The sequence below is a fragment of the Chlorocebus sabaeus genome, chromosome 6 (assembly GCF_047675955.1).
Source record: "Chlorocebus sabaeus isolate Y175 chromosome 6, mChlSab1.0.hap1, whole genome shotgun sequence".
In the NCBI taxonomy this organism is placed as follows: Eukaryota; Metazoa; Chordata; class Mammalia; order Primates; family Cercopithecidae; genus Chlorocebus; species Chlorocebus sabaeus.
The window spans coordinates 59990389-60017161 of record NC_132909.1 but is presented as its reverse complement, the minus strand read 5'-3'; the positions used below and the strand labels follow the sequence as shown (position 1 = coordinate 60017161).

Genomic DNA, 26773 nt, shown 5'->3' with positions numbered 1-26773 from the left:
AAAAAAAATTAGCCGGCCATGGTGGTGCTCACCTGTAGTCCCAGCTCCTCAGGAGGCTGAGGCAGGAGGATAGCTGGAGTGTGGGAGTTTGAGGTTGTAGTGAGCCAGGATCACACCACTGCACTCCAGTTGTCCAGTCTGGGCAAAAGAGCAAGATCCTGTCTCAAAAAATTAAAAATAAGTCAGGGCCAGGCTCGGTGGCTCATGCCTGTCATCCCAGCACTTTGGGAGACCAAGGCAGGAGGATTGCTTGAGTCCAGGAGTTCAAAATCCTATCTCTGCAAAAAGTTAAAAAATTAGCCAGGCATAGTGGTACACGCCTGTAGTCCCAGTTGCTTGGGAGGCTGAGGTGGAAGGATCACTTGAGCCTAGGAGTTAGAGGCTGCAGTGAGCTGTGATCATGCCACTGCACTCCAGCCTGAGTGACAGAGTGAGATCCTATCTGTCAAAAAAAAAAAAAAAAAAAATTTAAGGCTGGGTGCAGTGGCTCAAGCCTATAATCTCAGCACTTTGGGAGGCTGAGGTGGATGGATCACTTGAGGTCAGGAGTTCGAGAACAGCCTGGCCAACGTGGTGAAACCCCATCTCTACTAAATATACAAAAATTAGTCGGGCGTGGTGGCACACGCCTGTAATTCCAGCTACTCGGGAGGCTGAGGCAGGAGAATCACTTGAACCTGGGAGGCGGAGGTTGCAGTGAGCTGAGATCATGCCACTGCACTCCAGTCTGGGTGATACAGCAAGACTTTCATCTCAAGAAAAGAAAGAAAAGAAAAGAAAGAAAGGAAGGAAGGAGAAAGAGAAAGAAAGAAAGAAAGAAAGAGACAGAGAAAGAAAGAAAGAGAGAGAAAAAGAAAGAGAAAGAGACAGAAAGGAAGGAAGGAAGGAGAAAAAGAAAGAAAGAAGAAAGAAGGAAGGAGAAAGAAAGAAGAAAGAAGGAAGGAGAAAGAAAAGAAAGAAAGAAGAAAGAAGGAAGGAGAAAGAAGGAAGGAGAAAGAAAGAAAGAAAGAAAGAAAGAAAGAAAGAAAGAAAGAAAGAAAGAAAGAAAGAGAAAGAAAGAAAGAAAGAGAGAGAGGAAAGAGGAACAAGACAAGGGTGGCCACGCTCACTCTTTCTATTCAGTATCATTACTGCAAATTCAAGCCAGTGCAACCGGGCATGAAAAGGAAAGAAAAAGCATCCAGATTGGAGCAAGAGAAGAAAAACCATCTCTCTATTTGCAAACAGCCTGCTCTGGTGTAAAAGGTCCCCGGGTACAATTTGTGCAGCAGAAATACGGCACTTCACAGGCTGCTTAGAAACCCAGCAAGTCTCTTGAGCACAAACTATTTTCCTAAGCTTGGTGGGGGCGTGAGAGGGTGGCCGGGGACTGGTGACAATGTTGTTTGTGCACTCGGAGAGTCCAGCTGAATTGCAACTGGCCTTTACATCCTAATCAGCTCCCTGGGGACAATCTGAAAGTCATCGGATTAAAAAGTCACACTGAGATAAACCATCAGGACGCGCTCTCTGCAAAGCGACAGGTAATAAACAGACCTTAATGCACGTCATGAGGTTTGTTTTTCTTTTAAAAGTCAACAGCTGGTGAATCGCACAGGGCTGGGCAGGGCGGTCAAAGGGCCTGTTCCCCCGGCTGGGAAAAAAGCAGGAGCCCAGGGCGGCGGCAGCTGGACGCCAGCCCCGCGGAACTTTCTCCCGTCAGTCAGGGGCCGTATTTCTTAGCCATCCTCCTCTGACCTTCATTTCAAACCCCCTGCTGACGCATCTAACCTTGGCCCGCTCCGTGGGAACTCCAGACTCAGGGTGACCAACCTGACCTGGGTTGCCTGGGGTTGCCCTGGTGGGAGGGCTCCAAGTCCTCGGACCCAGCAAACCGGGGCTTGCTGATCACACCGCAGACCCCGTCAGGTGGCCATCTTTCTGGGGAAACTGGCTTCCTTTCCTCCCCGACTCCCTTGCTTTGTCTTGGTGGTGGCACCTGTCTTCTCAGGTGCTCAGGGATAACATCAGCCGTCCCTTGCTGGCCCTGGTGCTAGTCGACTCCCAGGTCTTGAGTCTCCCTCTGTGGCCCAGGCTGGAATGCAGGGGTGTGATCTCAGCTCACTGCAACCTCCAACTCCTGGGTTCAAGCAATTCTCCTGCCTCAGCCTCCTGAGTAGCTGGGATTACAGGTGCACAACACCACGCCCAGCATTTTTTTTTTTTTTTTTTTTTTTTTTTTTTTTTTTTTTTTAGCAGAGACAGTGTTTCACCATGTTGAACAGGCTGGTCTTGAACTCCTGACCTCAAGTGATCTGCCCGCCTCGGCCTCCCTAAGTGCTGGGATCACAGACATGAGCCACGTGCCTGGCCTCCCAGGTCTTATTTCTTGTAGATCTCAGAGTCTTCCATGTGTCTCTGGATCTTCCTGTGTCTTTCCCACCTCCGCTGTTTGACTCTGGTCCCCTCCTCCCATGTCAGATGACGGAAGCAGTAAGGAAATAATGCCTTGATTTAGCTCCTTTAGGCCCTGCATGTAGGGGGCTGTACTAAGCCTAGGAGCATTTAAAACCTCACTGCATACACACTACAACATGGATGAACTCCCAAAAATCACACTCAGCGAGAGAAGCCAGACAAAACACCACACAGTGTGTGATCCCATTGATATGAAATGTTCAGAACAGGCCAGTCTCACTCTGTTGCCCAGCCTGGAGTACAGCCACACGATCTTGGCTCACTGCAACCTCCACCTCCCGGGTTCAAGCGATTCTCCTGCCTCAGCCTCCTGAGTAGCTTGAATTACAGACATGCACCGCCACACTTGGCTACTTTTTGCATATGTAGTAGAGACAGGATTTCACCATGTTGGCCAGGCTGGTCTCAAACTCCTGACCTCAAGTGATCCACCTGCCTCGGCCTCCCAAAGGGATTAGAGGTGTGTGAGCCACCGTGCCCGGCCTTTATAGCATATAATTTTATCTCAATAAAGCTGTTAGGAAATAAACTATAGGCAACAACATTATCAACAGGTTGGGCCTTTTATCCAGGTGGATTTTTCAAATGAACCAGTTTTAAAAGTACCATTAAAAAACAAAATTATGGCCGGGTGCGGTGGCTCACGCCTGTAATCCCAGCACTTTGGGAGGCCAAGACGGGCGGATCATGGGGTCAGGAGATTGAGACCATCCTGGCTAACACGGCGAAACCCCATCTCTACTAAAAATACAAAAATTAGCCGGGTGCGGTGGTGGGCACCTGTAGTCCCAGCTACATGGGAGGCTGAGGCAGGAGAATGGTGTGAACCCGGGGGGCGGAGCTTGCAGTGAGTGGAGATCGCACCACTGCACTCCAGCCTGGGCCACAGAGCGAGACTCCGTCTCAAAAAAAAAAAAAAATTGTAAGAGGTAAGGAAAAAAATAGAACAGGTAAAGAAAATGGGTCAGTCTTCCTTTTTTCTCTATCAGGCACATAACAATTTTCCATATTTTATAGATAAAACTGAGGCTTAGAAATGGTAGAATTGTGTGAATTCTATCTTGATAAAGCTGTCGTGTATATCTATGTCTCTATATCTATTTATCCATCCACCCATCCATTCACTCATCCATCCATACATCCACTCGTCTATCCATCCATCCATCCATCCATCTGCTCATTCATCCATCCATCCATCCATTCACCCATCCATCCATCCATCCATCCATTCACTCATCCATCCATACATCCACCCATCTGTCCATCCACCCATCCATCCATCCATCCATCCATCCATCCATCCACTCATTCATCCATTCACTCATCCATCCATATATCCACTCAGCTGTCCATCCATCCATCCATCCATCCACCTGCTCATTCATCCATCCATCCATCCATTCACTCATCCATCCATACATCCACCCATCTGTCCATCCACCTATCCATTCATCCATCCATCCATCCACTCATTCATCCATTCACCCATCCATCCACCCACCCAATCAACCATCCATCCACCCAACCAACCATCCATCCATCTGCCCAACCAACCAATTATCCATCCATCCACCCACTCATCCATTCACCCATTCACCCATCCATCCACCTACCCACCCACCCATCCATCCATTTATCCATCCATTCATCCATCCATCCAACCATCCATTTACTCATCCATCCATCCATCCATCCACCCACCCACCCACCCATCCACATATATACAAATTAGAAATGGTAGAACTGTGTGAATTCTGTCTTGATAAAGCTGTCGTGTATATCTATGTCTCTATATCTATTTATCCATCCACCCATCCATTCACTCATCCATCCATACATCCACTCGTCTATCCATCCATCCATCCATCCATCCATCCATCTGCTCATTCATCCATCCATCCATCCATCCATCCATCTGCTCATTCATCCATCCATCCATCCATTCACTCATCCATCCATCCATCCATCCATCCATCCATCCATCCATCCATCCACTCATCCATCCATACATCCACCCACCTGTCCATCCACCTATCCATTCATCCATCCATCCATCCATCCATCCACTCATTCATCCATTCACTCATCCATCCACCCACCCAATCAACCATCTATCCATCCACCCAACCAACCATCCATCCATCTGCTCAACCAACCAATTATCCATCCATCCACCCACTCATCCATTCACCCATTCACCCATCCATCCACCTACCCACCCACCCATCCATCCATTTATCCATCCATTCATCCATCCATCCAACCATCCATTTACTCATCCATCCATCCATCCACCCACCCACCCACCCACCCACATACCCACCCACATATATACAAATTAGAAATGGTAGAATTGCAACTAGAGTTCAAGACTTGCAAATCCTGGTGCAATAAATATTATTCTTTCTCATTTTTAAATGTTAATATCCATTTTGTTTTTCAAAGTTGAGCACGATATAAGTATGTTGTTCCTTGGATTCCTGATGCTGTCAGTAACCTAGCAACTCAGCACCTCATGGAGAACAAGAAGAACCTCTCGCGCAGAAGGTTTGGCTTGCAAACAAGCCATTCCACACTGGAAGGCTGTGTGAACCGATGATGTGGAAGAATAATCATCCCTCCTTGCTGTTTCTTATGAGATTTGTAAGGCATACTCCCACTTGCCAATACTATTTGCCAACATACTACTCCGCCTCCTCTCTGTTTCCTCTCTTGTAAGATGGCAACAATGCATGCAGGATTATTTCTGTCCCTTTCTTTAAAACTTCTGGTATTTTAAAGATTTTCTAGTATGTCATTGTTTTTGTAATTTGAAAATAAAAGGTTATTTTTTTTAAAGGGAGAGATTATAGGGGACTGAGTGTGTGGCCTTGAGTTTGTCTGTTTCCCAACTCCCTGTTGAGGCTGTTCAACCAAAGAACCAATGTTGGGGGAAAGTCTATCCCAAGGCTCTAGCCCAAAGGAAACTCTCTTCCACACTGGGTGTGTTAGGATGCAGGAGAGCCACAAAGTCAATAAAAAAGGCACATAACAAACTAGAAAAAAATAGTAATATGTAGCATATGTAACAAAGTGCTAGTGCTTGTCATATGTAAAGAGCACCTACAAATCAATAAGAAAATAGTCATCTGTAGCATGTGTAACAAAGTGTTAGTGCTTGTCATATGTAAAGAGCACCTACAAATCAATAAGAAAAAACTCAATAGCCAAATAGAAGATACTCAGAAGTACTTAGTGCAAAGATACTAACAATCAGGAAAGAAAGGAATAGGTGACTGATTTCACTGATGGCCAAATAATTGAATATTATAACATCAAAGAGACACTAATTTCACATAACTGGCTGGCAAAACTTTTAATTTTAGTTGATAATCATTATGGCTAGGTTGTGGGGGAAGTGGCATTTTCACTCACTGTTGACAGGAGTTCAAGTTGCTATAAACTTTGTGAAAGGTTATTTGTCAATGATTAACAGAATTGTAAATGCCAGTATCTTCTAAAGCTGCATTTCTGCTTTTAGGAATTTACCTCCTGAGATATTTAGACAAGGTCAAAAGCTATGTATACCATGATGTTTCTGCTGCAACATTATTTGGACATAAAAAAAAAAAAAACCCCATAAAGATCAGTAGTGTGTTCTTCAAGTCACTCTGGCATATCCATACACAAGAATGCACTAACTAAAAAGAATGAAGCTGACTAACCACACTGACAAAAATGGCAATCAAAAACAACTCTTAACATTTTTAAAAGGCTGAAAAGTAGAGATGCTACATTAAAAAAAAAAATGCTCCTTCTATCAGACCATTTTGATTTCTAGCAATGTGGCAGAAAACGTCACTTCAAATCTCTCCTCCTATAAAACCCAGGCAAGACTGGATGAAAGAAATGAACAAAGGCCGGGAGCAGTGGCTCACACCTGTAATCCCAGCATTTTGGGAGACTGAGGCAGGAAGATCGCTTGAGCCCAGGAGTTCATGACCAGCCTGGGCAACAAAGCAAGATCCCATCTTTACAAAAAAAATTTTTTTTTTTTTTTTTTTTTTTTTTACAAAAAATTTTTAAAAAGTATCCAGGTGTGCTGGTATGTGCCCACAGTCCCGGCTACTGAGGAGGCTGAGGCAGAAGGATTGCTTGAGCCCAGAGATCAAGGCTGCAGTGAGCTATGATCACATCACTTCACTCCAGCCTGGGTGACAGAGTAACAAGGAGAGGGGAGGGGAAGGGCAGGGAGGGGAAGGGCAGGGAGGGGAGGGGAGTACAGGGGAGGAGAGGGGAGGGGAGGGGAAGGAAGGAAGGAAGGAAAAAGGAAGGAAGAAAAAGAGAGGGATGGAGGAAGAAAGAAAGAGGAAGGAAGGAAGGAAGGAAGAAAAGAAAGAAAGAAAGAAAGAAAGAGAGAGAGAGAAAGAAAGAAAAGAAAGAAAGAAAGAAAGAGAAAGAAAGAAAGAAAGAAAGAAAGAAAGAAAGAAAGAAAGAAAGAAAGAAAGAAAGAAAGAAAGAAAGGAAGAAAGAAAGAAAGAAAGAGAGAGAAAGAAGAGAGAAAGGGAGGGAGGGAGGAAGGAAGGAAAGAAGGAAGGGAGAGAGAAAAAAGGAAAGAAAAAAAGGAAGGAAAGAAGGAAGGAAGGAAGGAAGGGAAAAAAAAAAAGAAAAAAAGAAAATGAATACCCTTTCTAACCCACAGCTGAGGTCACAAAAAAGTAAGAAAATCCAGCACAAACTAAAAACTTCAAAGAGGACAGAGCCCTGGGTAGAGAGAAGTGGCCCGTGGCCACCCATGTTGAGGGTAGAGGCTTCTGGTCTTGGTCACTAATGGCCTGATTTTGTCCTTAATCTCTGCTTCTCTTAAAAATTTATAGTGGAAAATTCCTTTTTTTTTTTTTTTTTTAACTTGCAATGTTTGTCTTTATTTTGTGCTTTATATTTTCAAACTGAAAAGAAATAGTATTGAGTCAATTTCTTTTTGTTTTTTAAAATATTCGTTCTATGTATTTAGAAGCCTTCAAGCTGCTCTAAGGATTTCAAAAGCATTGAGAGTAGGACCGGGCACGGCGGCTCACTCCTGTCATCCCAGACTTTGGGAGGCTGAGGCGGGCGGATCACCTGAGGTCAGAAGTTCGAGACCAGCCTGGCCAACATGGCGAAACCCCGTCTCCACTAAAAATACAAAAATTAGCCGGGCGTGGTGGCAGCTGCCTGTAATCCCAGCTACTAGGGGTGCTGAGGCAGGAGAATCGCTTGAACCTGGGAGACGGAGGTTGCAGTGAGCCGAGATCGCACCATGGCACTCCAGCCTGGGGGACAGAGCAAGACTCCATCTGAAAAAAAAAAAAAAAAATAGCATTGCGAGTACTTTTCCTGGGGTAGCACTTTCTTTTTCTTTTTTTATTTTGTAAACAATCCTTGGAGTTCTGTGGTCCATGCCATTTCCTTCTGTTTCAATGTGATGTATGTTTTGATTACTACTGTGATGTTTCAAGTTTTCTGAAGCAAGTTGAAAGGCAGGCAGAAAGATCTGATGCAAAATAAAAACAAAAACAAAAAAGTTTCTTACCTTATTCACCCCAAACTTCTCAAATCTGGACTAAATACTATACTTTAAAACAAACATGTAGTGCATCTGAAGGCGAGGACAGTTTATTTCTCTGCTTTTCTATTACGCAAGTTGTTTACAGAAACTGCAAAGTAAGGCCGGGCACAGTGGCTCACGCCTGTAATCCCAGCACTTTGGGAGGCCAAGACAGGCGGATCACCTGAGGTCAGGAGTTCAGGACCAGCCTGGCCAACGTGGAGAAACCCCATCTCTACTTAAAATACAAAACACTTAGCTGAGCGTGGTGGTAGGCGCCTATAGTCCCAGCTACTAGGGAGGCTGAGACAGGAGAATCGCTTGAACCCGGGAGGTGGAGGTTGCACTGAGCCCAGATCGCACCATTGCACTCCAGCCTAGACAACAGAATGAGACTCCCTCTCAAAAACAAAAACAAAAACAAACAAACAAAAAAAGACGCCAAGCGTGGTGGCTCAAGCCCGTAATCCCAGCACTTTGGGAGGCCGAGACGGGCGGATCACGAGGTCAGGAGATCGAGACCATCCTGGCGAACACGGTGAAACCCCGTCTCTACTAAAAATACAAAAAACTAGCCGGGCGAGGTGGCGGGCGCCTGTAGTCCCAGCTACTCCGGAGGCTGAGGCAGGAGAATGGCGTAAACCCGGGAGGCGGAGCTTGCAGTGAGCTGAGATCCGGCCACTGCACTCCAGCCTGGGCGACAGAGCCAGACTCTGTCTCAAAAAAAAAAAAAAAAAAAAAAAAAAAAAAAAAAATACAAAAAAAAACTAGCCGGGCGAGGTGGCGGCGCCTGTAGTCCCAGCTACTCGGGAGGCTGAGGCAGGAGAATGGCGTGAACCTGGGAGGTGGAGCTTGCAGTGAGCTGAGATCCGGCCACTGCACTCCAGCCTGGGTGACAGAGCGAGACTCCGTCTCACAAAAAAGGAAGAAAGAAAGAAAAGAAAAGAAAAGAAAAGAAAAGAAAAGAAAAGAAAAGAAAGAAAGGGAGAAAGGGAGAAGGGAAAGGGAGGGAAGGGAGGGAAGGAAGGGAAGGGAAGGAGGGGAAGGAGGGGAAGGAAGGGAAGGAAGGGAAGGAAGGGAAGGGAAGGAGGGGAAGGAGGGGAAGGAGGGGAAGGAGGGGAAGGAAGGGAAGGAAGGGAAGGAAGGGAAGGAAGGGAAGGAGGGAAGGAAGAAAGGAAGAAAGAAAAGAAAGAAAGAAAGAAAGAAAGAAAGAAAGAAAGAAAGAAAGAAAGAAAGAAAGAAAGAAAGAAAGAAAGAAAGAAAGAAAGAAAGAAAGAAAGAAAGAAAGAAAGAAAGGAAGGAAGGAAGGAGGGAGGGAGGGACTGTAAATTTAAAAATTACATACAGTGGAAAATTTCACACACAGCCTGAAGTACCCAGACCAGGATGAGGTCTCTCTGAGCAGCAACGCCTCCCGCAACGGGAATTAACATTCTGCCCTTCTTCTGTTCTCACTTCCTCTCTCCAGCTTTGCACGGGTATTTCACACAAATTCAAGACATCATATGACTTTCCCTGTAGACCCTTCAGAACGTTCTCTAATCACGGAAGCCTTCTCATTTCCCAACACAGAACCATCCAATCAAATTAACAATGTGTTGTTACCATCTTGCTACATGATTATCACCAATAATTTCCTGTTACCAATAACCAGGTTGTGACCCGTTGTCTGTGACTATCTCACGAATGTCCTTTTACGGCCCGGCGTGGTGGCTCATGTTTGTAATCCCAGCCCTTTGGGAGGTTGAGGCGAGCTGATTGCTTCAGAACAGGAGTTTGAGACCAGCCTGGGCGACATACCAAGACCTCATCTCTACAAAAAAAAAATACAAAAAAATTAGCTGGGCATGGTGGCACGTGCCTGTAGTCCCAGTTATTTGAGAGGATGAGGCGTGAGGATCGCTTGGGCCCAGGTGATCAAGGTTGCAGTGAACCACGATGGCACCACTGCACTCCAGCCTGGGCGACAGCAAGACGCTGTCTCAAAAAAAATTAATTTTTTTTTTTTTTGAGACAGAGTCTCACTCTGTCACCCAGGCTGGAGTGCAATGGTACGATCTCGGCTCACTGCAAGCTCTGCCACCTGGGTTCAAGCGATTCTCCTGCCTCAGCCTCCTGAGTAGCTGGAACTACAGGCACCCGTCACCATGCCTGGCTAATTTTTGTATTTTTAGTAGAGACGGGGTTTCACCACGATGGTCAGGCTGGTCTTGAACTCCTGACCTCAGGTGATTGATCCACACACCTCAGCCTCCCAAAGTGCTGGGATTACAGGTGTGAGCCACTGCGCCCAGCTGAAAAGAAATTAAATTTAAGGGCCGAGTTCGGCAGCTCACGCCTGTAATCCTAGCAGTTTGGAAGGCCGAGGCGGGTGGATTGCCTGAGCTCAGGAGTTTGAGACCAGCCTGGGCAACAAAGCAAAATTCCATCTCTAGTAAAAATACAAAAAATTAGCCAGGCATGGTAGTGGATGCCTGTAATCCCAGCTACTCGGGAGACTGAGGGAGGAGAATGGCGTGAACCCGGGAGGCGGAGGTTGCAGTGAGCCGAGATCGCACCACTGCACTCCAGCCTGGGCAACAGAGTGAGACTCTGCCTCAAAAAAAAAAAAAAAAAAAAAAAAAAAAAAAAAAAAAAAAAAAATTAAATGTAAAAAGGTAAAAAGCAGCTCAGGACCCCCAATTTACAATGCACTCCATATTGCTGTACGTATCTATATGAGTGTGCATGCACAGGAAATGTCTAGAAAGAAAGTTTCAGTGGTTAGACGGGAATGACCATGGCAAATGTTTAAGCAGCACCTGTGTGGTACTTAGTCATCTCAGGCCCTCCACGCGGTTCTGTCCATCAACGACCGGATCCCGTGCTCACGGCGACTCTACAGTACATGGTTGTTACTCCACTACAAAGCAGGAAGCAACACTTACGAAAACCAAGGAACTTGCTCAAGAACTCACAATCAAAACTAGTGGGCGGCCGGGCGCAGTGGCTCCTGTCTGTAATCCCAGCACTTTGGGAGGCCGAGGCGGACGGATCACCTGAGTTCAGGAGTTTGAGACCAGCCTGACCAGGAGTTTGAGACGAACCTGACCAACATGGAGAAACTCCATCTCTACTAAAAATACAAAAATTAGCCGGGTGCGGTGGCACACGCCTGTAATCCCAGCTACTCAGGAGGCTGAGGCAGGAGAATCGCTTGAACCCAGGAGGCAGAAGTTGCAGTGAGCTGAGATCACACCACTGCACTCCAGCCTGGGTGACAGAGTGAGAGTCTGTCTCAAAAAAAAAAAAAAAAAAAATAGTGGGCAGGCCCAGCGCAGGGCTCACACCTGCAATCCCAGCACTTTGAAAGGCTGAGGCAGGAGAACCACTTGAGCCCAGGAGTTTCAGACCAGCCTGGGTAACATAGTGAGACCTCATCTCTACTAAAATTAAACAAAAATTAGGCAAGTGTGGTGGTATCCACCTGTAGTCCCAGCTACGCAGGAGGTTGAGGTGGGAGGATGGCTTGAGTCCAGGAGGTTGAGGCTGTAGTGAGCCATGATTACGCCCCTGCACTCCAGCCTGGGTGACAAAGTGAGACCCTGTCTCAAAAAAAAAAAAGAAAAAAAAAAAAAGAGGCGGGCAAATATCCACCCCAGTTGTTCTCCTTTCACGTTCTGCACTGATGGTCGGTTCCCACCCACCCCACACTGTTAACAGTGATTAATTCTGGGGAATGAGATTTGTGATGAAGATTTCTCCATTCTCACTCCTGTGGTACGAGAGACTCTTTACAAACACATTCTCAACAGGGCGAAAATCAATTCTTGGGGAGGTGAAAACAAATTTTACTTTTTTATGCATTAAGCCCAGAAAACAGAACATAAACAGATACACAGTATATCCATGATATTGAAATTTCACGGGTATAGGCCGGGCTCGGTGGCTCACACCTGTAATCCCAGCACTTTCGGAGGCAGAGGTGGGAAGATCACTTGAGGCCAGGAGTGCAAGATCAGCCTGGACAACATAGCAAGACCCAATCTCTAGAAAGAATAAAAATTTAAAAATTATCCAGGCATGGTGGTGTGCACCTGTAGTCCCAGCTTTGGTGGCTGAGGCAGGAGGATTGCTTGAGCCTGGAGTTGGAGGCTGCAGGGAGCTGCAATGGCTACTGAACTCCAGCTTGAGTGACAGAGCAAGAAGATCCTGTCTCTAAGATAAAAAAAAAACAAAAACTCCATTATATAATCATGCTACTTGGGGCCAGGCACAGTGGCTCATGCCTGTAATCCCAACACTGTGGGAGGCCGAGGTGGGCGGATTGCCTAAGGTCAGGAGTTCGAGACCAGCCTGACCAACATGGTGAAACCCCGTCTCTACTAAAAGTGCAAAAATTAGCCGGGCATGGTGGTGTGCACCTGTAATCCCAGCTACTCGGGAGGCTGAGGCAGGAGAATCACTGGAACCCAGGAGGTGGAGGTTGCAGTGAGCCGAGATCGCACCACTGCACTCCAGCCTGGGGGACAAGAGCAAAACTCCGTCTTAATAATAACAATAAAAATAATAATGCTACTTGGACATCTTTGGTCAAAAGAATCAGACATCGGATGCATCTAAAAATCTCTTGCCACCATTATCCTTTCTAAGGAGCCATTAGGTAAAGGATGTCTAAAAATAAGGTGATCACGGAAAAAGAAAGCTTACGAAACACCAACTTCTGTAATCACATTTTTCAGGTGAAAGAAATGGAAACTGATCTAACTTCCAGCTCACCTCAAGCTGGAAAGAAGGCTAGTTTCTAGAAGCATCTCCAAAAACGGAAGGTGAAGTTTCTAGCACACAGTTCTACCGAGGGCCGATGATGAAGAGGGAGAGAGGCGGGCAGGAGGGGAAGCGGGTGCCCCACGCTCCGCTGGAAAAAGCCAGTGTCACCAGGCTCTGCTATTTGCTTGCGGGAGGGACGCCCGGGGTAGGGGCGGAAGGGGGGGTGTGCTGTTGGTCGCTGGCTGCAGACACCACGTGGTGCTTTGTGAGCTGATCACAGCCCCGGCCTGCCTGCTTTGCTGTCCTGGGCTGACCTCCGAGAGCACCGCACTTTCCCCTCGCTGACTCGGTGGTGAACGTCTGTCTGCTTGAACTTCGAAGCTCTGAGGTTTCCATTCCAGCAGAATAAATACTACGAGGGCCCACCCCTCCCCTCCTCCCAGCCGGGGCCGGATGAATCCAAATAAACCCAGCCGGTGGGGAAGAGCATTTCCAGGACTTCGGAGGGAGGAAGCGCCGCCCACCTGGGTGGGTTTCCACGAGGTGGAGGTGCGGCCCCGGGGGACCCTGGGGCAGCCCTGCCCTGTAGCCGCGTCACTCCTCCCGCCTGATGTCACAGGAGCTGGGGGAGTTTGGGTATTTCATGAAGCTGTCAAGTTATCGTCGCAACCCAGCTGTGGTTTGTGACATCAGAGTTCAGACACAGCCTAAAGGCAACATCAAAGACGGTGCATGAAAACCGGGGGTTAGGCAGGCCTGTAATCCCAGCACTTTGGGAGGCGGAGGCAGGCGGATCACCTGAGGTCAGGAGTTCGAGACCAGCCTGACCAACATGATGAAACCCCATCTCTACTAAAAATAAAAAAAATGGGCCGGGCACAGTGGCTCACACCTGTCATCCCAGCACTGTGGGAGGCCAAGGTGGGTGGATCACTTGAGGTCAGGAGTTCGAGACCAGCCTGACCAACATGGTGAAACCCCCTCTCTACTAAAAACACAAAAATTAGCCGGGCGTGGTGGTGTGGCCTGTGATCCCAGCTACTCAGGAGGCTGAGGCAGGAGAATCACTTGAGACCTGGAGGCGGAGGTTGCAGTGAGCCGAGATCGCACCACTGCACTCCAGCCTGGAAGACAGAGCAAGACTCCATCTCAAAAAAAAAAAAAAAAAAAAAAAAAATTAGACTGTGGTAATGGTTACACAACTCTGGATATTCTAAAAACCACTGAATTGTGCACTTAAAAAAGTGAATTCTAAATGGCATGTAAAAATCTTAATAAAGCTGTCATACAAAATAAATATATATAAATATGATACCAAAATATATACATAAACATGGTGGTAAAAAATTATTAAGTCCCTTAGACAGTTGTGTTTATGTAGATTTTAGCTATACTCCTGTTAAAGGTTAACATAATCCCATTAAATATTTTTTAAACCATATATTTTATGCTAGGAGGACGACATGTTTAAGTGAAAAGTAACTATTTTTTTTAAAAAAAAATTGAGGGGGAATAGTGGCATTGTTTTACATTTTTGCAAATTTCTTTCATGTCTGGCTTAATAGAAGACAGCTGGATTCTCATATAAGCTGCTGCATTCAATCCACTGTGATATCAAACATCATGGAACCTCTGAAAACTCCACCATCTGTGTGGGACAGACTGAGAGGAGGAAGACCCAGAGTATCTTGGCATTCTTTTTTTTTTTGAGATGGAGTCTCGCTCCGTCACCCAGGCTGGAGTGCAGTGGCGCGATCTCGGCTCACTAAAACCTCCGCCTCCCGGGTTCAAGTGATTCTCCTGCCTCAGCCTCCCAAGTAGCTGGGATTACAGGCACCACCACCACACCCGGCTAATTTTTTTATTTTATTTTTAGTAGAGACAGGGTTTCCCCATGTTGGCCAGGCTGGTCTCGAACTCCTGACCTCGTGATCCGCCCGCCTCGGCCTCCCAAAGTGCTGGGATGACAGGTGTGCGCTACCACGCTCGGCTGCTATCTTAGCAGCATTGACCTGGTGGTCCCCCGCCAAAAGGGTCTCAGAGACCAACCCCTGGATGTCCCTGAAGCACACTTTGAGAAACCCCACTACACATGTATTCCCTCCACTTTAGAGAAGAGAAAATGAGATCCAAGATGGTAATAAACCTGCCCGAGTCCTCAAAGCTGAAAAGCGCGGCTGAAGGAGAATAAAAAAGCGAAACATACACCAGGTGTGGTGGTGCGCGCCTGTGGTCCCAGCTACTCGGGAGGCTGAGGCGGGAGGATCGCTTGAGCCCAGGAGTTGGAGGCTACAGTGAGCTAGGATCGCGCCACTGCACTCCAGCCTGGGTGACAAGGAGAGAATCCCCCACCATCTCCAAAAACAAATAATTCCTTATTTAAACAACAGAACAGGGGAAGGTTTGCTTGACTCCAAAGCTGTGTTCTTTTCATCCATTTGAGTTCCATCCAGATGGCCCGGGGTGCAGCTGGGAAGCCTGTTGTCCCTAAAAACCATGGGGCACAAGTAGGTAAACCCCAGAGTAGGTAACTCCTCAATTCACTATCTGACTGGTCTCGAGTTACCAGGCCGTGTGTTTCCCTAGCTATGTGGACTTGGTCCGGCCACCGCACGGTTTATGCCTATCGCAGATACATGTGCATGCTTGCAATATATGTGTCTGTCTCCCCCACTCTACAACAGCCTTCCTGGGAACAAGGACTGGGCACTATTTTGGCTCCCTGTCTCCGTCGTTTGGCAGCAGGAAAAGAGAGGTGCCTGAAGAAAGGGTAATCGAGTAATGCAATCCCCCAATGTCAGATTTTTACTGAGGAAAAGAAAGGCCGTGAAGGCCGGGCCTGGCAGCTCACGTCTGTAATCCCAAACATGTTGGGAGGCCGGGGCAGGAGGATCCCTTGAGCCCAGGAGTTCGAGACCAGCCCGAGCAACATGGCGAGACCCTGTCTCTACAAAACAAATTTAAACAATTAGCCAGAAGTGGTGGTGTGAGCCTGCAGTCCCCGCTACTCGGGAGGCTGGTGTGGGAGGCTCACTTAAGGAGGCTGAGGTTGCAGTGAGTTATGATTTCATCACTGCACCCCAGCCTAGGCCACAGAGTAAGACCCTGTCTCAAAAAGAAGAAAAGGACAGGGGAGGGGAGTGGAGGAGAGGGGAAGAGAGGAGATGAGAGGGGAAGAGAGGAGAGGAGAGCAGTGGAATCCCAGATGATCTTTCCAGAATCTGGAAGCAGCACTTTGGAGGCACCCTGGGGAAGAAAGCCTGCTAGGATCTGGAGAAGAAGCACTAGAAGCTGGGCGCAGTGGCTCACGCCTGTAATCCCAGGAGTTTGGGAGGCCGAGATGGGTGGATCACCTGAGGTGGGGAGTACAAGACCAGCCTGGCCAACATGGTGAAACCCCATCTGTACTAAAAATGCAAAAATTAGCCAGGCGTGGTGGTGCACGCCTGTAATCGCAGCTACTCAGGAGGCCGAGACAGAAGAATCGCTTGAACCCAGGAGGCAGAGGTTGCAGCGAGTGGAGATCGCACTACTGCACTCCAGCCTGGGCGACAGAGCGAGACTCCGTCTCAAAACAATAACAAAAAAAAGAAGCACTCAGGACTGGGCGGTGGGCTGCGTCCTCTGCAGGCCCTGGCTCCCCTGTACCCACCTTCTCCTGCATGCTTTTTTTTTTTTTTTTTTTTTTTTTTTGAGACGGAGTCTCACTCTGCCACCCAGGCTGGAGTGCAGTGGCCGGATCTCAGCTCACTGCAAGCTCCGTCTCCCGGGTTTACGCCATTCTCCTGCCTCAGCCTCCCGAGTAGCCAGGACTACAGGCCCCTGCCACCTCGCCCGGCTAGTTTTTTTTTTTGTATTTTTTAGTAGAGACGGGGTTTCACCATGTTAGCCAGGATGGTCTCGATCTCCTGACCTTGTAATCCGCCTGTCTCGGCCTCCCAAAGTGCTGGGATTACAGGCTTGAGCCACTGTGCCCGGCCCCCTCCTGCACGCTTTCAAACAGATACAGCACTTCCTTCAGGGCGGTGGGGAGGAGCTGCCAGCAGACAGGCATGGGCTGTGCAGGAGCAGCAGGTTCTGCAGGCCCCTCCCGAGCCTGCAGGGAAATGCAGGCAGATCTGCGGCCTCCCTCACACAGGCGGACAGACCGGCAGCAGGGATCCCCGGCCGGGCCCCGGAGCAGGAGTCACTGCACAGTCATCACAGCCTGTGCTACCTTCCGTGGCGTTCTGGGGAATCTAAATCAATCCCATACGCTGGACGGCAAGCCAGAAGCAGAAGCCAATCTCGGGCTGGGCAGAGGGCCACCCGGCCCTCCCCTCACCACCACCCCTCCCTTTTCCTTCAATCAGAATTGCCTTTTATAGGCAGGTTGATCGTTAACAGCTGGAAGGGGGTCAAAGGCATAGAGGAGGAAGCACCAGAAATGCAGGGTGCAGGAGGAGAGGCTAGATGAAAGCTGGGCTCAAAACTCTGGGCTCTGGGGCAGGTGCTCAGATCAGGAAAGCTGAGACAGGGGGCCAGGGCCAGGGGCCTTGCAAGGGTGGAAGGGTGGGCCCAGGTCAGACATGGTAGAAAACCCTTCCTTACGTAGATGCATCTGGGGCTCACTGCTTTGTGAGGGAAGGTGCACTGCCCACCCTTTTCTCTCTCTTTCCCTCCCTCCCTCCCTCCCTTCCTTCTCTTTCTTTCTTCTGTTATTTTATTTTATTTTTTTTGAGACAGAGTCTCGCTCTGTCGCCCAGGCTGGAGTGCAGTGGCGCGATCTCAGCTCACTGCAAGCTCCGCCTCCCAGGTTCACGCCATTCTCCTGCCTCAGCCTCCCGTGTAGCTGGGACTACAGGCGCCCGCCACCACATCTGGCTCATTTTTTGTATTTTTAGTACAGACGGGGTTTCACCGTGTTCGCCAGGATGGTCTCGATCCCCTGACCTCATGATCCGCCCGCCTCGGCCTCCCAAAGTGTTGGGATTACAGGCGTGAGCCACTATGCTGGGCTGCCCACCCTTTTCTTCTTCTTAATTAATTAATTGTTGTTATTATTTTGGGACAGGATCTGGCTCTGTCACCCAGGCTGGAGTGCAGTGGCGCAATCACAGATCACTGCAACCTCCAATTTCTGGGCTCAAACGATCTACCTGCCTCAGCCTCCCGAGTACCTAGGACCATAGGCATGCATCACCACGCCGGGCTAATTTTTTTCTTTTTTTTTCATCTGTAGAGACAAAGTCTTGCCATGTTGCCCCCAGGCTGGTCTTGAACTCCTGGGCTCAAGTGATCCTCCCTCCTTGGCCTCCCAAAGTGCTGAGATCACAGGCCCGAGCCACTGCACCCAGCTGTCTGCCTTTTTCTTATTTTTAAAGAGTAGTGGTTAAATGCTTCACCCGGTGTCGTGTGGCACACAGCAGAGCTGGGGTCCAGCAGCGAGTCTCCTGGCTCTAAAGCTGTGTTCCACCAGCTGCAGAGAGGGAGCTGACGCCAGAAGGAGGGGGAACCCCCAGAGCTTCTGGCATGGGGTGGGATCGGCATCCGGTGGGACCGCCGTGGCTCTCTGGGGCTGAAAATTCCAGGCAGAGCAGCCCAAGGAATCCAGCCATCCCTGAGGGTTCAGAAATGCAAATCAGGCCTGTGTATTCACAGCCTGGACTGGAGACCGACCAAAAATACACAGGGCTCACCCTTGCGGGGTGGCGGCTAAATTTAGGAAACCAACCATCTGGAGAATGCAGGCATCAGGAGAAGCCCCTGCAGTTAGGAGGATCATCTCGGTTCGTTTTTATTCACTGTTCATAGATCTCCCAGTTTTTCCTAGCGTGTTCAAGCTGGAAAGGATTTCAGAGTTTGTGTCACCTAGATTTATTTTACAGAAGGAGGAACTAAGCCTGTTTTGACACACTGAAAAGTGTTCTTAGCCAGGTGCAGCCTAATACGACTGTCTCCCAGCACTCTGGGAGGCCAAGGCAGGAGGATTGCTTGAGGCCAGGAGTTTGAGACCAGCCTGGGCAACACAGCAAGACCCCATCACTACAAAAAATAAAAATAAATTAGCCAGACGTGGTGGCATGTGCCTGCAGTCCCAGCTACTCTGGAGGCTGAAGCAGGAGGATTGCTTGAGCCAGGAGGTCGAGGTTGCAGTGAGCTATGATTGCGCCATTGCACTCCAGCCTGGGCAACAAAGCAAGACCCTGCTTCAAAAAAAAAAAAAAAAAAAAATAGAATTAATGGAAGGAAGGGAGGGAGGGAGGGAGAGAGGGAAAATATAAAGTTTTCTGCCCTAGGGTGTGATTTTCACACCACCCCAAGTTTAAGAACGAAGTATGGTTTGTTTGAATGCTTTTCCCAGACAGAGAAGCAGGCAGTGGTGGGAAGGACAAAATTCAGGGGTGGCTTCCTCTCTCTTACAAGTATTAGGCCCAAGAAACCAACTGGAATCCTGGGATGAACTAGATTCCGTCACTGGAGTCCAAGTCCTTTTGGCTGTCAGTATGAGTGGCTTGAAGCTGCTATAACAAGTCACACGGATCTGATGGCTTAAAACAATGGAAATGGATTCTCTATGGCTCTGGAGGTCAGAAATCAAGATGTGGGCAGAGCCGTGCTCCCTCTGGAGGCTCCAGGGAGGGTCCTTCCTGCCTCCTCCAGCTTCTGGGGCCTCCAGGCATCCTCTGGCTTGAACCTATGTGGCTCCAGTCTCTGCCTCTGTCTCCCCATGCCCTTCCTCATGTGTCAAATCTCACTCTTGTTTTCATTCATTTGTTTTTTGTTTGTTTTTTCGAGACAGGGTCTCTCTCTGTCGCCCAAGTTGGAGTGCGGTGATGCCATCTGGGCTCACTGCAACCTCCACCTCCTGGGTTCAAGTGATTCTCCTGCCACAGTCTCCTGGGTAGCTGGGACTAGAGGCACCTGCCACCATGCCCAGATAATTTTTGTATTATTAGTAGAGATGGTTTCACTATGTCGGCCAGGCTGGTCTCAAACTCGTGGCCTCAAGCGATCCTCTTGCCTCAGCCTCCCAAAGTGCTGGGATTACAGGTATGAGCCAAATCTCACTGCAACCTCCGCCTCCCAGGTTCAAGTGATTCTCCTGCCTCAGCCTCCCGAGTAGCTGGAATTACAGGCACATGCTACCATGCCCGGCTAATTTTTGTATTTTTAGTAGAGATATGGTTTCACCATGTTGGCCAGGATGGTCTCGATCTCCTGACCTCGTGATCTGCCCACCTCGGCCTCCCAAAGTGCTGGGATTACAGGTGTGAGCCACCGCGCCCGGCCAAAATCTCACTCTTATAAGGACATCTGTGATTGTTTAGGGTCCACCTGGAGAACCCAGGATAATCTGCCATCTCGAGATCCTTCACGTAGTCACTTCTGCAACTTCTTTTCCACACAAGGGAAAATTCGCAGGTTCCAGGGATTTAGGAGCCAATTTCTTTGGGGGCATTACTCACACTACATACAAAGTCTCTTTTCAGGGCGGACGTAGATGCTCACAGGAAATGCCTCCGTGCCCCACAGCCCGACAAGCTTCCAAGCAAGCAAGCCGCTTTTAAGAGTCAGGAAGAGGCTGGGTGGCTCACGCCTGTAATCCCAGCACTGTGGGAGGCCGAGGTGGGTGGATGGCTTGAGCCCAGGAGTTTGAGACCAGCCTGGGCAACATAGTGAGACCCCGTCTCTACAAAAAACACAAAAATTAGCTGGGCACGGTGGTGGGCGCCTGTAATCCCAGCACCTTGGGGGACCGAGGTGGGAAGATCACTTGAGCCCAGGAGTTGGAGGCTACAGTGAGCTGAGATTGCACCACTGCACTCCAACCTGCGTGACAAAGTTAGATCCTGTCGCTGGCCGGCTGCGGTGGCTCATGCCTGCAATCCCAGCACTTTGGGAGGCTGAGGCAGGAGGATCGCTTGAGGCCAGGAGTTTAAGACCAGCCTGGGCAACACAGGAAACCTTGTCTCTACAAAAAAATGCAAAAAATAGCCAGGTGTGTTGGTGAGTTCCTGTAGTCCCAGCTACTTTAGAGGCTGTGGAAGGAGGGTGGCTTGAGCCCAGGGGGTGGTGATCGCTCCACTGCACTCCATCCTGAGCGACAGAGCAAGTCGCTATGTGGGAAAAAAAAAAAAAAAGGCTGGGTGTGGTGGTTCACGCCTGTAATCCCAGCACTTTGGGAGGCCAAGGTGGGCGGATCACCTGAGGTCAGGAGTTCGAGACCAGCCTCACCAACATGGAGAAACCCCATCTCTACTAAAAATACAAAAATTAGCTGGGTGTGGTGGTACGCACCTGTAATCCCAGCTACTCAGGAGACTGAAGCAGGAGAATTGCTTGAACCTGGGAGGTGGAAGTTGTGGTGAGCCGAGATTGTGCCATTGCACTCCAGCCTGGGCAAGAGTGAAACTCTGTCTCAAAAAATAAAAATAATAATAATTAATTTTAAAAAAAGTTAGACTCTGTCTCAAAAATAAAAAGTCGGGAGCAGGGAAGGCAGCCAAGGCAAGGAAGACCAACGACGTGCTCGGATGGTGCCGTCTCTTTGGAAGACACTCCAAAACTAAACTGGAAAGGTTCCCATTCTCGGCAGTGACAAATTTCTGGAACTAGATAGATAATGCTAGTGTTTGCACGTGGTGTACACATAATTAACGCCATGGAGTTGCAAACTTTTGAATAGTAAACAAGGGCTGGGCACCGTGGCTCATGCCTGTAATCCCAGCACCTCAGGAGGCCAAGGCGGGGGCACCATTTGAGCCCAGGATTTTGAGACCAGCCTGGGCAACACAGCGAGATCCTGTCTCTACGAAAAATTTAAAAATTAGCTGGGCATGGTGGTGTGTGTCTGTAGTCCCAGCTACTCAAGAGGCTGAGGTGGGAGGATCACTTGATCCTGCAGCCCAGGAGGTTGAGGCTGCAATGAGCTGTGATTGCACCACCACAGTCCCACCTGGGCAACAGAGCAAGACTCTGTGTTAAAAAAAAAAAAAAGAAGAAGGGTGGGTGTGGTGGCTTATGCCTGTAATCCTAGCACTTTGGGAGGCCGAGGTAGGCGGATCATCTGAGGTCAGGAGTTCAAGACCAGCCTGGCCAACATGGAGAAACCCTAACATTTTTAGTCTCTACTAAAAATTCAAAAAAAGCTAGGCATGATGGCTGGCGCCTGTTATCCCAGCTACTTGGGAGGCTGAGGCAAGAGAATCGCTCGAACCTGGGAGGCGGAGGTTGCAGTGAGCCAAGATCGCATCACCGCACTCCAGCCTGAGCAACAAAAGTGAAACTCCATCTCAAAAAAAAAAGAAATACATATTAGGATGGGGCAAGCTGAACTACATTGTTATGTATTTTAACAACACAGAAAATCCACTTGGGGCCAGCCTGCGAGTCCCTCCCATGTAGGCTCAGCCTGGCACTGGAACCCGGTACCCTCCACCCCCCGCCCCTCCCAGTGGGGTCTCGGCTTCTCACTTCAGAGGCAGAGCTGTCATCATTGGCACTGGGAAGTGGCCTGTGGTGTCAGCACGGACCGGCGCTCACCCCCCACACGGCACAGAGGATTTCTAGGGAGCAGTCCCCCCAGGACGGCAATAATTTCAGGTGACAGCGACACAGGGCGGCAACACCGGTTCCCTCCTGGCAGGCAGCCAGACGCACACACGCACGCAGACCACGCCATCCAGAAAGTTCACCTGCGATCTGAGACACAGCTCTTTGAGGGAGATCAGAAGATCAGATGGTATTTGAGAAAAAAGAAAAAAGGTTAAGCCAAGTGAGTGGGAAGGTGGAGGAAAAAAATAAACAAAGGTTAGGCTGAGGTCGCGGCTCTGCCACCCATGACACACAGCGGGCCATGTCGGTTTCAGACCTAAAAGTCAGAACAATTCGCAGGTGGCGAAGAGTGGGTGGAGGAAAGGAGCGGGGAGTTCTGGGGAGCAGAGAGACCGAAACGCAAGAGTAATATCTGATGTGGAGAGGTTCCGCCCACATGGGATCTGCCCCTGGGAAAATAAAAAAAAATCCCTGAAGCCCCTGCGAGGCACGGCCTGCGGGCTGGAGGGACCGGCTCTTCACACACACAGGATGACCGAGATCGTCTCTGGAGGTGGGTGACGCGGCAGGCAGGCCGACGGCCTCGGTGCAGCTCCCCTGCACCCCCAGGTCAGTAATCTAGGGACGGGAGGCAGGTTCACGTGTCCCCAGATGCAGGCACACCTGAACTGATTGAGGCATCTGCAGAGTCCGAAACCAGCAACCTGGAGGAGCTCCCCTGGCTGCCACCGGACACCCCAGGGCAAGGTGCCAGGTGCCTCCTAGGCAACCCCCCTCTCTGCAGCAAGGGATGCAGCTGGCAAAGTCTCAAAGGCCTTCCCTGTGTGGGGCACACAGGGAGGACACACCCTCCCGGGGCCTACACTGAGGCCGTCAGAGGGCCTGCCAGGATCCCCCCTCTGGTTTTCAGTTAACCCCGTCTGCTGGCACTGAGGGCCTCATCAGGCCCCCGCAGGCCTGCGACCACAGCTGAAATCGGTGTGCCTTCTCCAAAGCCACCTTCTGACCCGCTTTTTAAAGAAATTGAGGTAAGGTTTGCATAATGTAAAATTAAGCATTTTTAAATGAACAATTCAGTGATATTCAATACATTTGCAACCTTGTACGAGCATCACTCCTACCTACTTCTTGTACATTCTCTTTTTTTTTTTTTTTTTTGAGAGAGGGTCTCACTCTGTCTCCCAGACTGGAGTGCAGTGGTGTGATCTCGGCTCACATCAACCTCTGCCTCTCGGGTTCAAGCAATCCTCCTGTCTTAGCCTCCCAAGTAGCTGGGATTACAGGCCTATACCACCATGCCCAGCTAATTTTTGTATTTTTAGTAGAGATGGGGTTTTGCCATGTTGGCCAGGCTGGTCTCAAACTCCTGACCTCAAGTGATCTGCCTGCTTCAGCCTCCCAAAGTTCTGGGATTACAGGTGTGAGCCACCGCTCCCGGCCAATTTCTTGCAAATTCTCACCTTAGAAAGAAACCCCATCCCCATCAGCTGTCACTCGCCCTCCCCTCCCCCAGCTCCTGGCACCCACGCATCCCCTTCGTGTCTCTGTGGATGGGCCTGTCCCGGATATTTCATAGAAATGGGATCACACACTGCGTGGCCTTTTGTGTCTGACGTCTCTTGCTAAGTATGATGTCCTCAAGGTGTATCCGTGCTGTGGCCTGTGTCAGAGCCTCTCTCCTTTTCGGGGCTGAGTCGTGTTCCACTGTCAGGATGAACCACGTGTGGATCTATCTATCCTCTGATAGACACTTGGATTCTTGCAGTAACCTTTTGTCTGCTGTGAAAACCGTGCTGCTGTGAACATTCGTGTGCATGTATTTGTTGGAGGACTTGTTTCAATTCTTTTGGGTCCATGCCCCGGGACGGAATTGCTAGGTTACCCCTGAAATGGCCCAGGCCAGGCCTCTCCACTGCACCTCTGCCACTGACTTTTGGGAAGTGTTACTATTCAGAACGGGCAGGTGCACATTTATCTGACAGGTGTCCACACAGCCAGGGATTAAAGGGAATGTGAGAGGGTTGGTCTTGCAGGACTGGGACCAGGGTCAGGTGGGCAAAACACTCACAAAATGTAAGGGGAGGCCAAAAAAGTCAGCATCCATATAAATAATATTTTAATCCACCATTAGAAAAATTCAAAGTGAATCTGCAAAATCTGTGGTGATCAAACTATCAGAATCAAGGTGGGATCATTAACAGTGCTGTGAGAGGCACACTGATGAAGCAAAAGGAAAAATCAGAATTACTGAACCCATTTTGATTTAAAATATTGATTCTGACTTCATTGTGGATTTCTGCATTGATTTTGGCTTTTTTTTTTTTTTTATCCCCCCCTCCCCGAGATGGAGTCTCACTCTGTTGCCCAGGCTGGAGTGCATTGACACGATCTCTACTCATTGCAACCTCCACCTCCCGGGTTCAGGCGATTCTCCTGCCTCAGCCTCCCGAGTAGCTGGGATTACAGGTGCCCGCCATCACACCTGGTTAATTTTTTTGTATTTTTAGTAGAGACGGTGTTTCACCATGTTGGCCAGGATGGTGTTGATCTCCTGACCTCGCGATCCACCCGCCTCGGCCTCCCAAAGTGCTGGGATTACAGGCTTGAGCCACCATACCTGGCAGGAATTTTTTTGTTTTGTTTTGTTTTTAGAGATGGGGTCTTGCTATGTTGCCCAGGCATATCTGGAACTCCTGGCCTCAAGTGATCCCACCTCAACCTCCTGAGTAGCTGGGACTGCAGGCACGCACCACCACACCCGGCTAATTTTTAAGTTTTCATAGAGATGAGGGTCTCACTATGTTACCGAGGCTGGTCTTTTTTTTTTTTTTTTGAGACGGAGTCTCGCTCTGTCACCCAGGCTGGAGTAAAGTGGCTCCGCCTCCCGGGTTTACACCATTCTCCTGCCTCAGCCTCCCGAGTAGCTGGGACTACAGGTGCCCGCCACTTTGCCTGGCTAGTTTTTTGCATTTTTTAGTAGAGAAGGGGTTTCACTGTCTTAGCCAGGATGGTCTCGATCTCCTGACTTCGTGATCCTCCCGTCTCGGCCTCCCAAAGTGCTGGGATTACAGGCTTGAGCCACTGCACCCGGCTACCGAGGCTGGTCTTGAACTCCTAGGCTCGTGATCCTCCCACCTCAGTGTCCTATGAAGCTAGGACTACAGGCACGTACCACCCCACCCAGCTAATTTGTGTTTTACACTAAAGTATGATTTCATCTTGGTCACTGAGGTTTCTCCGCGCCCCCTTCAATTTTGTGCCCAGTGTGAGTTCGTTGCTTGCCTAACCCTGGTCCTGTCCTGGGATTTGGGACCTGACAGGTCCGGGTAACAACTGCAGTTGATCCGTCCACTTGCTGGAGGACCTCAGGTTCTCTCCTGTGAGCCTCATTTTGGCCATTTCTGGAATCCTGTTGTGCAGGACAGCTGGGTGGACTGCAGTGATGTTTGCGCACCAAGTCCCGAATGCCAGAGCAGACAGGGTCCCACCAGTTACCTTCTCAGACTTCCAGCCTCCAGAACCGAGAGGGAGAAGAAATCTCTGTTGCTGAAGCTCTCCAGTCTGTGGCTTGAGGTTACAGAGCCCCAGCAAACCATCACACTGGATTAAGGGAACTGGTCCCCAGAGCTCACAGCTGCAGATGGGCCAGCGTAGGACAACCCAGTGGGACCTGGGGGTGCCTCTGGCCTGTTGGGGGACCCTTGGTGAGCCAGTGAACTCAGTGCACTTCTGGAGCACGAGTGAGGAAATTGAACGGTACAGGAAAAGCAGGTGAGCGTGCATATTAAACAGCCAAGGTCCGTTACCACTACCAAGCACCTGCAGGCTCCCCACCCAGTGCTCCCAAAAGCGGACGGCCCCCTCCCTCCCCTAAACTCTCAGAAGTCAATATTATTGGGTCAAGATGAAGACAGCACGGGGAAACCTCTGGCAAGGGCCTTGCCCCAGGGGACAGCTCAGGTGGCCTCGGAAAACATGACAAAGAGCTTCTTTATTCTTTATTATTGTTATTATTGAGACGGGGTCTTGCTCACTCTGTTGTCCCGACTGGAGTGCAGTGGCGCAATCGTGGCTCACTGCAGCCTCAGCCTCCTGGACTCAAGCAATCCTCTTGCCTCAGCCTCCTGAGCAGCTTGGACTATAGGTGTGCATTGCCACACCTGGCTATTTTTAAAAATGTTTTATTTATTATTATTTTTTGAGACAGAGTCTTGCTCTGTTGCCCAGGCTGGAGTGTAGTGGTGTGATCCTGGCTCATTGCAACCTCCGCCTCCCGAGTTCAAACGATTCTCCTGCCTCAGCCTCCTGAGTAGCTGGGATTACAGGCAACTGCCACCAGGTTCAGCTATTTTTTGTATTTTCAGTAGAGACGGGGTTTCACTAGGTTGGGCCAGGCTGATCTCAAACTCCTGACCTCAGGTGATCCGCCCGCCTCCCAAAATGGTGGAATTACAGGCATGAGCT

At 49.3% G+C, this 26773-nt stretch overlaps 1 protein-coding gene and 1 long non-coding RNA gene across 2 annotated transcripts in view; one reads left to right on the top strand and one right to left on the bottom strand.

Annotated features, from left to right (window-relative positions):
• GNG7 (G protein subunit gamma 7) overlaps nucleotides 1-26773 on the bottom strand; it is a 205075-nt gene that overhangs the window by 84531 nt on the left and 93771 nt on the right. The window lies entirely within an intron of this gene.
• On the top strand, nucleotides 20-7115 carry LOC140711933 (uncharacterized). Its single transcript, XR_012093274.1, has 2 exons — nucleotides 20-1523; nucleotides 4903-7115. It is a non-coding gene; the product is annotated as an uncharacterized lncRNA (long non-coding RNA).